This window comes from Chanodichthys erythropterus, chromosome 15 (assembly GCF_024489055.1).
Source record: "Chanodichthys erythropterus isolate Z2021 chromosome 15, ASM2448905v1, whole genome shotgun sequence".
NCBI lineage: Eukaryota > Metazoa > Chordata > Actinopteri > Cypriniformes > Xenocyprididae > Chanodichthys > Chanodichthys erythropterus.
In genome coordinates, this window is record NC_090235.1 from 15,196,468 (window position 1) to 15,207,210 (window position 10,743).

The window sequence follows — 10,743 nt, forward strand, 5'->3', positions numbered from 1 at the left end:
AGTCAATCCATGATCCCTAAAAAAAGTTTTCAGATGTTTATCCATGAAAGATCGTTCATGTTGGGAAGGGCAAGTGTTCTAGACCTTACAGTCACCTCTGTGAAACTCTGGAATATTTCAAAGGAGACTAGACCTCAAAGGTCAGATGTGTCCTTGTTTGATGCGTCCTTAAAGGCCCATTTCCAGCAGCCATGACTGTTAAGTTTGGCTGATGGTTAGGGTTAGTTGCTCGATCTTTCTCTTCAAAACACCCCAAATATGTTCTTTTGGGTTCAAGCAGGCGACTGTCACAATCTCCTTTCACCAGTCCTATCACCTCTATGCATCATTTCCCATGATCCTCTATGGTCACCACCTGCTCACTGTGCTCAATCATCACACCTGTTTACAATCAGCCTCATCAATACTGCTGTAAAAGCCTACACCAAAGGACTCTGTCTCGTCTTGTCGTATCTACCATATGCTACTGATGACCTAGCTGTGATTTGTCTTCAGGTTCTGGTTCTCCTTCATTGTGTTCAGTATCTTCATCTGCAAAGACAAAGAAAAGATTTCCAAAAGATTGAGCTGTTAACATATTGATTGGCTGTTTGGATAGTTTTAATTTTTAATTTTTATTTTTTAAAAATTTGCATCTTAGTGTTTTAATTGTTCACATGTTGATCTTTTATTAGGGCTGAAGATGCTCACAAACCAGAAAAGAGGAGACTACTATGGTGTTGTCGACTTGGTCCGTGTGGAGAAAACGGGAGTTAGGTGTTCACCTGCTTTATTGGGCGATGCAGATCTTCTTAGATGGAGAATGACAGTTCCAACATCAGATGAACCATCGACACTGTGGCATTACAGAAAACCGTAATACTGAAGCATATGCATACGCTCTTTACTTTTCCAAAAACATTGACATTGCTATTGTTTTATCAATAAATGTCAGAGCTTTATCACTGATTGAGGACCAGCTACTGTGCAGCTGCAGAGAAATTACTTTAAGAATTCAGAAATAAACAATACAAACCACAGAAGATTAGCAGTTCAAATTACAAATTTCATTAAATGTTTATTTTTAAGTCTTTTTTTTTTTAAAAAAAGTGGTGAACTGATTTTAATGCATAAAATGAGCAACATGCAGTGGTAGATTGTTTTTTTTTTTTTTTATGTCATTACATAAATCATTTTGACAGTTTTTAAATCCTTATCTATTTTTGTGCAATTAGGTCATTATATTTTGTATATATAATATAAAAATGTATTTTTTATATGAAATGTATGACATAGCTGATCGTTAGATGATTAAGCTAGTTTATACTTTTATAAAGAATTCACTCATTATGTAAATAAAAATATTCTTTCACTTTGAGTTGATTTAATGAAAAATAAAAGAGGAAAAAAAAAATCTGCCATTTGCTTTATCCTAAGTGCCATATTCATTATAATGTATATATTTTTATCATTTCATGTTTTCTCTGGGTATTGAACCCACGACTGGTTTTATCATGTTTTACTATTTGAGCAACAAGAATCCATTCCGGTTGAATATCACAGTTCTTAAATCGATTGTGTCAGAAATTTGTATAAAAAATATATCTGACATAAGGTGACCTCCAATCACCATTACTCAGATTGGCCTTGGCCTTTCCAAGAAGTCACTATCACTGCTTCAACCACCGTGGTCTCAAGAGTCTTTGGATCTTCTCTTATGATTACTAACCCTAACTCCAAGTTTCTCTTTGCATGGATGTTTATTAGCAGCCAGCAGAAAGTCACTTCAGACGCTGCAAAGAGACTCAAAAAATTACACATTTAAGTGTTAAGAAAAGTGTGTCACTTTCCAAGCCTAGACAACTAAATCATAAGACAAACTAGTTTTAGTGTACAATTTTTCTATGTTGCTCTATGGGAAAATCTTAGCATTTCAGGTTGCAACATATAACCTTTAAGAATATTAAAACAGGAATTCATCAAACTAATAATTTCAATATTCCTTACATATTCTCATTCCCACAGTTTTAAAGAAAATACTGAATTCTCAAAATCTCCAGTCATTCACTCAAATAAAAAATTGTATTTTTAAATAAATCATTCCAAGCCCATAAGACTTCCACAAAAGATGTCTGCAGCCCCAGTCACCGTTCTCTGTAACTGCAGATAATGAAATATGCCTAACATCTACTTTTTTTGCACTGAAGAAAGTCATCAAGGTTTAGATTATTAATTGTAAACTAAATTGTGTCCAGTGCAAATCTTAAAAAGGGTAAAAAGATTAGTTTAGAAGAACTACATGCATTTATTCAGCTGTCTGGCAGTATTTATTATCCAAAGTGACTCACAAATGTGGAACATCACAAGCAATGTGTCAAAATTCAGCAATAGTCATAGTACACAATGGCAGGTTTAAGGTGGATTATTACACAAGCTTTTTTAAATACATAGGAGTCATATTAAGTGCCTTTGTTTATGATGGTGAATTAGTTTAGGCGTTTGCAGAAATGGCGTGTCTTTAGCTGGTTCTTGAAAGATGTGATAACCTCAGCAGATCAGTTGGAGTTTGGCAGCTCATTCCATCAGAGCGAAACAGAGAGAGTGGAGACCAACCAGATGATTATTTCTGACCAGATGTGAAGGGAGGGAAACTAGGAGTCCTGGAATGACTAAAATAAAAGAAAATGGTCAGCAGTGTGAATGTATTACTTGTGTAAGAGTTTCAGTATCAATATAGCTGGCAGATTACAACATTTAGTGACCAATCTTACACAGCACACAAGAGCTAATGTTCCAAAGGCACTGAAATCAGTCAATAAATATTGATGAGCTCATATCAACAGACCAGAAAAGGGTTTGAATGGTTTCTGATTATGATTCGAATTATCAATCTTAGCTGATCACAAAGATTTATTTGATGCTTTAGGGTTAGTTTCAATCACAATGTATTGTAGACAGTCTAATACATGGTCAAAAGTTAATAATTAAGAAATAAATTAAGAAAACAAGTATTAAGAAAGTCCCAACCTACTTTTCATATAAATCCTGCTAGAGAAAGCATGACAGATGAGCAGCAGGTGAAAAAAATCGGGAAATGCAGGTAAACTTGTGTGTTATCACATCAACCAGACTGAATGAAAAACAGACCAAACTTAGATTTAAAAAAATCCTTCCTTTTTACATTAAACAGGTCATGGATCTTTTTAAATTTAAAAGTAAACTTTACAGTCAGTTGAGTTGCTACTTTGAACAATTCAATAAAATAGGCCAAACAAACAGAAAACCACCACAGAAAAACCAGAACAGTTTCTAGAATTAACTTTTATATCTTTGCTGTGGTGCATCATGGGAGGTGGGAGACACCAAGTGTAGAAAATAAAGGGGGTTGTTTGGTTTAAAATGAAACAGTTGTTTTTAATGTGCAGATATGTATAAATGGATGTCAAACAGTAATTTGTGGATTAGTGCATTTAACAAAAAGCTTATTATTATACTGAAATTTGGTTGTTTGGTGAATTTAATTCCTGGTTGTTTGCATGTCTGTCAATGGTTGTGGCCATGAGTATAAATACCCACAAGCTGAACAGGATTGTCAGTCTGTGATGGAAGTTGAAGAGTGAGGAAACTGCTGTAGTTTGGTGGAAGAGCTGGTTTTTTTTCTTTCTCTTCCTGTTTTCACAGATGAGGCTCAGGCTTAGTCTCAGACTGTGATGTGTGTGTTTGTGCTGTTTTAATTGAAAGCAATTGTCACTGACACATCTTAATATGTCAGCGCTATTGTTTTGTTATGAGATGCAACAAGGTAACGCTTTTTTTTTCTTTTCTCTAAAGCACATTTATAAAAGCTACTTAGCTGTCAGTTTAACTAAGGCTTAAAACTGTCTTGATCTAATCCCTGTCTGTGAAACTAGACCTGAATGTTATTTTTCACATGTTTAATTTGCTTTGTAAAGTTACCTTGCCTATATTATTATTTTTAATGAAAATATAGAACATTCATATTGAGTTTAGGTGTAATAAACCAATCGGAAGGTTTTTTTGGAGATGGCAGCAGAGAATGCACTGTTTATGGTGTGAAACTTATGTAAAGAGAGTCCAGAGACTGAAAAGAAACTGTCTAGTTTTGGCATCTGCTATATGTATCTATTTTCATTCTTGCATCTTTCTTTTTTTTTTTTTTGTTGCTGCTTTTGTTTTTTAATTTTTATTTTTTCAGATGCTTCATTGTCATTGGAAATGGGTGAGTAGCACTTAAACCATGAAAGTTTTGTATGGAAAACACAGATCATTTCAGATTTTAATAATTTGCACTGAAATTTAACTGTTTCCAATGCGACTATTTGGTGTGCCAATGGGTTAACATGCTTTTGTTAACTGAACTTTGGAATAATTTGCAGATTAATTCATAGTGTGTGTGTTTGTGTGTGTGTGTATATATAATAAATATATATATATATATTAGACAAATTTGTTTGTGATAAAATGGTGAGTTTGGAGATGACTTGTTTGTAACATTTGAGATTGCACAAGTCATTTAAAGGGACGGTTCGCCCACAAATAAATTGTACTTTCTCAAGTTGTTCCAAACCTGTATGAATTTCTTTCTTCTGTTGAACAAAAGAGATTTTGAAGAATTTCAGTAACCAAACAGTTGATGGACCCCACTGAATTCCATAGTATGTAAATGGGGCTCAACTGTTTGGTTACCAACATTACTCAGAATATCATCTTTTGTGTTCATCAGAAGAAATGGCTGGGCATTTTACACCATTTTACAATATTTCTGTTACTCCAAGACAGGCTAAGTTACGAATGGTTTAAATTCATTGTGTGGAGATAGTTTACCTGCATGGGCAAGAACACAGACGGGGCTCTTCCCTCTTCCACATCACCCCCCAGCCACACCATATACTTCTTTCACAACCCTCATTAAATTACGTTTAGAGGAACAGGTTTGCTTATCATTATTACTTGGAAATGTACTTTGGTGCAATAACTACTAAAAGCTTCATTAAATTACTAACGCTAACTAAATGTCATTTGTAATCATCCTCTGGCTCATGTTACAGCATTCCCAGCTCTGTTCAGTCCAACAGGTCTATAAGATTATTATTGCAACAAAGATAGGCCTTATTTACAAATGTATGTAAATCACATTTCTGTTACTATAGGCGTATTGGCAACAGGGTAAAATCACTTAATTCACTTTTTGTTCCAGTGAGATCCTGACATGCCAAAGTAACCTCATCTGGGCAGCTGTTGTTTTTTTTTGTTTGTTTGTTTTTTTTTCCAAGAGAAGTCTTCCAGGTGTGAAGAGCAACTGTTTCTTGCATTTTTCTTTTTGCTTGTTTTTTTTTTACTGGGTCGAGCCATATTCCCCAAAAACCTTATTGTGAAATGTTTTCATACTTCAGTGCAGCTTGTAATCAACTATGTAAAGTGATAGATAATGCTAGAGCGTCGTGTCAGTTGCCTACAGGTGTAAATCCGCTTCTATTTGAGATCTGATATCAGATAGTGGGGCGTCCTGAATTTTGTGATTTGGAAATCATGCAGTGTGCACATTAGAGAACTTTAGGGATGGTTAATCATAGATTTGTATTGAGCTGGTGTATTTTTGCTGTTTAAGTGCTGTACTTTTGTTTACAGTGTTGGACTGTCTTATTTGATCACTTGTGGACCTAAAATGAGCACCAGCACAGTTTCAGTCTGTCCTCCGAAGCACCCTGTATGTGTGGAGATGGTTGGAGCAAGGATTTTTGTGCACCTGTCTACTTTTAATGTTCTGTTAACCAACACTTTGGAACTGCCAGACAGCTGTAAAACAATAAGAGGTGAGATACAAAGTCCCCAAACCGGTAATTCTAGCCAATAGTCATACCTTACTCATCTTTGCATTGAATGAGACCTAGATTTGATCAAAGTGACACCTCCCTCTACCAACATCACCAAACCTTGGAGGGGTTTGAGATTGGATGTGCTTGCTGCTTATTCTTGCAAATACTCTTCTGTGCAATAATTCTTTTGCATTCATGGTTCCTAATAACTTAAATTTTTTTGTGACATAATGTGCTCCAGGTGAGCCGTGTGTTCTCTTATTCTCCCTTCAGAATGGAAGTCCTCATGTTGACTCTATCATCCAACTTAAGGCTCAGAATTTCAAGCTCTTCTAACTTTGTTCGACCTTTAATGGCAGCTGTTGCATCAGGTCACTGCTGTCATTTATATACCCAACCATCAAAATATTGTCATTACTCAAAACGGTGATTTAAAGGAACTGTTTGTCTAGTTTCAGTCACTTTCTGATGATGCCAAGGGAACATTTTCCAGGAGAATAAACAGCTGTCCAGATGAGGAATCCTCCTTGAATTGAAGATTAAATCGTTCATGTTGGTCTCTTTACTGGTTCAACTGCTTTAGGGTGACTAGCAGCATTCAACCAGTTTCTGCAAAAAACACTGATCGACGCAAAATCACTTGAAATGAGAATAAAGTCGCCTTTTTTTTTTTTTTTTTTTAAATGTTCACTGTATTTCATGTTGTTCTTTTTATTGTGTTAACTTTTTCATACACTTCCTTACAAGAAATCACTGCGCCCTTCCAGCATTAGCACTAATGAAGTTCAGCCTGTTGTGTGAATCTCTGTTTAGAGACCTAACATGTGAAGACTAGGGTCTACCAGTTCACTGATCAAGGCTGCAGAGAAGGCAATTTCTTTTATTTTTCTCTTTTTATTTATTTTTTATTTTTCATTCCGCACACTGCTTTTTGATGTGCTCTCTTCTCACATGCAGGAAACTATGCAGTCCTATTTTTTTTTTTTTTTTCTCTTTCCTGCAGTACCCCTGCCCCTCACTTTTTCATTTTCTGTTTACAGCTCTCTGGCTATTCCACAGTTCCAATGCTGACTTTATTCCAGATGTAGCTACACTCCACTTCTCTTGGGTTTGAATGAGACCAGGATTTGACCAGAGGACACTGTGACGCCAACAAAAACTGGGAGGGGAGATGGAGCAGGTTTCCTTCTCAAATACTTGGTAATATAGTCTTATGCAACACTTTACTTTTGAGTTTCCTGTAGTTAACCAACTTAACAAGCGGTGCAGCTTCTTGATTAGGATTTTATTTTCCCCGGCTGTTGTCCTGTTCCTTGGCTTCACTTGTCACTGACAACTTCAGCACGCACCTAGCTAAGCCTCCATAATTTAGCTCTTCTACTCATTTGCTCTTTGAAATGTGGAGAATTTTCTTTGGTAAAGTTGACTTCCGGTCTCCATTTTTTTTGCATACTGGGCTTTTTTATTGGGTTAAGCCATGTTCCTTGACAGTTTTGTTGGATATGGCAATCTTGCAGTGCAGCCTCTGATCAACCAATGTTATGTATGCTAGTTGAGTGGAACAGGGTAGAGTCCGTCATGTGCAGGTGCATATCCAAAACTACAAGCTCTGGTATTGGACAGGGGGACCCTGAAGTTGGTTTTAGTCAAATAATGTTTGTATATTTAACAATGTGCATGTTAAATATTTGGGGAATGTTGTTCATTTGTTCAATTAATAAATCAGTGTTAAGCTGCTAAAGTTTTTTTTTTTTTTTTTTTTAACTACTAAGGCTCTCCATATTTCGGTTTTATTGTCAAAAAATTAGTCTTTTGAGAAGTTTCTTGTTAATGTGGATGTAAGCTATTGTAATTTGTAAGTTTGGCTCCACATTTTTAATTGTGTGCTCCTCCTGCATTTTGCAATTCAACCTTGTAATATGTTCCATATGTTCCCTTTTCCTTTTTATGCTCCTTGTATTTATGCCTTTGTCCTATTTTGTTTGGTAGTCAATTGTAGTTGTGTAGTGCTTCTCACAATGGCATCAATAGTATCTTTATTTCCCTTTGTACTAACCCTAACCCTGTTTATGCCACTTTATTTTAGCCATTGTGCTTCTTTGCATTTGCACTTAAAGCTGTGTGAATAATTTGCATTACAACACCATGCCCATGAAATTCTTGGTTTTGTTTGTATTTGTCTTCACCTCTTGTATTCCTGTTTAAGACTGGTTTGTCTTTGTTTTTTTTTTTTGTTTGTTTTTGTGCAAATTTGTGTTTATGCCTGATGTTGTCATTTCAGTTTTAACCTGATTAAATTTATGCCATGGAATGGCCACTGTGGTTATTTGGGTACTTGGTGCTCTAGACTTCCAGAAGGTCAATGCAAATGGGCGAAGTGGTCAATGGTTTAATTCCTATTTGTGAAATCCGTTTCTTTAGCGTTTAAAAAATGTTCCCAAACAGCTTTTATGGTGGAGAATTTGGTCATCTTTCAATGCTGCTTCTGATCAGCCAAGGCAAGGTATACTATTTTAGAAACAGAACAGAGTCCGTTACTTGCTGGTGCATATCTAAAGCCACTGACTGATATATAGGGTATACTTTTGGCACTGTGCCCACTTTGCATTTATGCCTTTAAGTTCTATATATATATATATATATATAATTTTCCTTTGCACTAATATACCTTTTTAATTTTGTTTCTTGTATTGTCTGCCATTTATCATTGTATGCCCCTTTTTTTTTTTTTTTTTCTACTGTAAGTTTATGAAAGGTTATAAACTAAAATTACACCATAAACAAGCCATAAATAAATGTCAAAGTCTTGTTTATACACCTTTTGTCCCCCCCCCTTTCTTTAACTCATGATGTTTAAGCCTTAATTCTCCATTCCTTTTATCACTAAACTTGTCTGTTTAGTTGTACATGTGCCCTTATGCCCCTTTGTTTTTTTTTTTGTTTTTTTTATTATATAAAAAAAAAATATTATACTTTTAAAATGTGTGTGTATGTATGTATGTGTATATATATATATATATATGAGACATGAAATTAACTTAATACATTTTATGGCTTCCCCTCTTCCTCTTTTAAACATTGATTGTGTTTGAGCAGGGTCTAGATGCATCAGCAAAAAGGGACAAAGTCATCATTCCTTCAACCACTGTGACAGAAGAACAGACAGTTTCTGCTGGATTCTTTCTGTCATTCAGCTCATCCTTTATTGGCCACACTTTACAGCTCAGCTCTCTTATGTCCCCATGTGTTCCTCTTTCAGTATATTCTGTGACCCATTGTGGTTAGGGTTTTGGATTTATAATTTTAAATACATAGTTAAATTAAGTTTATTTTTATTTTTTTTTATTTATACCCTTCTCATTGTTCATTTTTTTTTTTTTAATGCATGTTTTAATAAAATGAGTAATTTCATGTGTTGCTTTTTTTTTCTCTTTATGGTAAATGTAAACTTGTTTGTACACTTTACTGCAAGAAATCACTGTGTCCTTACAGCATTAGCACTGGTAAAGTTCAGCCCTTTGTGTGATGCCCTCTCTGAAGGTCTACCAGCAGGTTGGGTCTCCAAGCAGTCTTCACAAAAGTTCACTGATCAATGCTGCAGGTAAGTCAATCAACTTGTTTTACTTATCTACTTCAGTTTTTCTTTCTCCACTTCTCCTTTTTGTTCATTACTCCTGTCTCGCATGCAAGATATTATGGAGTCCCATTAGTATATCCCCCCCCCCCTCTTTTCTGCTCCTACCCCACACCTTTCACTTTCTATGTTCCGATGCTGACTTTATTCCAGATATACCCACAGGGGAGGTGGAGCAGGTTTCCTTCTCATATACTTGGTAACATAGTTTTATGCAACACTACTTTGAGTTTCCTGTAGTTAAAACAACTTGATGTACCATGTCTTCTAGGTGAGTGCTGCAGCTTTTGATGATTTTCCAGCTGTTGTCCCGTTTCTTGGTCTCATGTGTCACTGGGTTGGTCACCTGCAAGGGGAATATCCAAAACCACAAGCTTAGGCATCAGATAGGGGCACCCAAAACTTTGTTTTTGTCAAATTATGCAGCATAGGTGTATTGAACAATGCATGTAAAGTTTTAGGGATGGTTGCTCATTAGTGTTCATCTAATACAGTGGTTCCCAAGCTTTGTAGAGTGGACTATCCTTTTGCGTATTTGCTGTATCAAAGTCCTTCTGTGGACCTTGTTGTCTTTGTACGCATTTATGCTGTTAAAATGTTGTTATGGTTGGTTAAAATCTTAGCTCTTTTATTCATGGCTTTGTCTCTTGTACCATCTAAGCTTTTGTTTCCTTTTTCCTGACTGCAGTTGGTGGTACACCTTTAATTTCTGTTGATGATTTTGCCATTTGTATTCTACCTTTTTTTTTGCATTACTTGCCAGTTTTTGCTATTGTATGGCTCTTTATCATTTTTATTGTATGAAATTAAACAGAATTTTGTCTGCCTGTTGTTATTATATACAACCTATTTTATTGTAAATCTTTGTATGCAATTAGTTAACAAACTTTAATGCAATTATTTTAATTTTATTTTTTAAATGCTCTTGGGTTAGGGTCTAGCCCTCATTTCTGGATTATTACTGGTGTATTTCTTTGTTTTATTTCTTGGTGTTGTTGAGGATAAATAAAAAAAGCTGTAACTATTGTCTTTGATTCAACGAGTCGGAGGGGTAGAGAGTCGGAGGGGTAGAGAGTCGGAGGGGTAGAGAGTCGGAGGGGTAGAGAGTCGGAGGGGTAGAGAGTCGGAGGGGTAGAGAGTCGGAGGGGTAGAGAGTCGGAGGGGTAGAGAGTCGGAGGGGTAGAGAGTCGGAGGGGTAGAGAGTCGGAGGGGTAGAGAGTCGGAGGGGTAGAGAGTCGGAGGGGTAGAGAGTCGGAGGGGTAGAGAGTCGGAGGGGTAGAGAGTCGGAGGGGT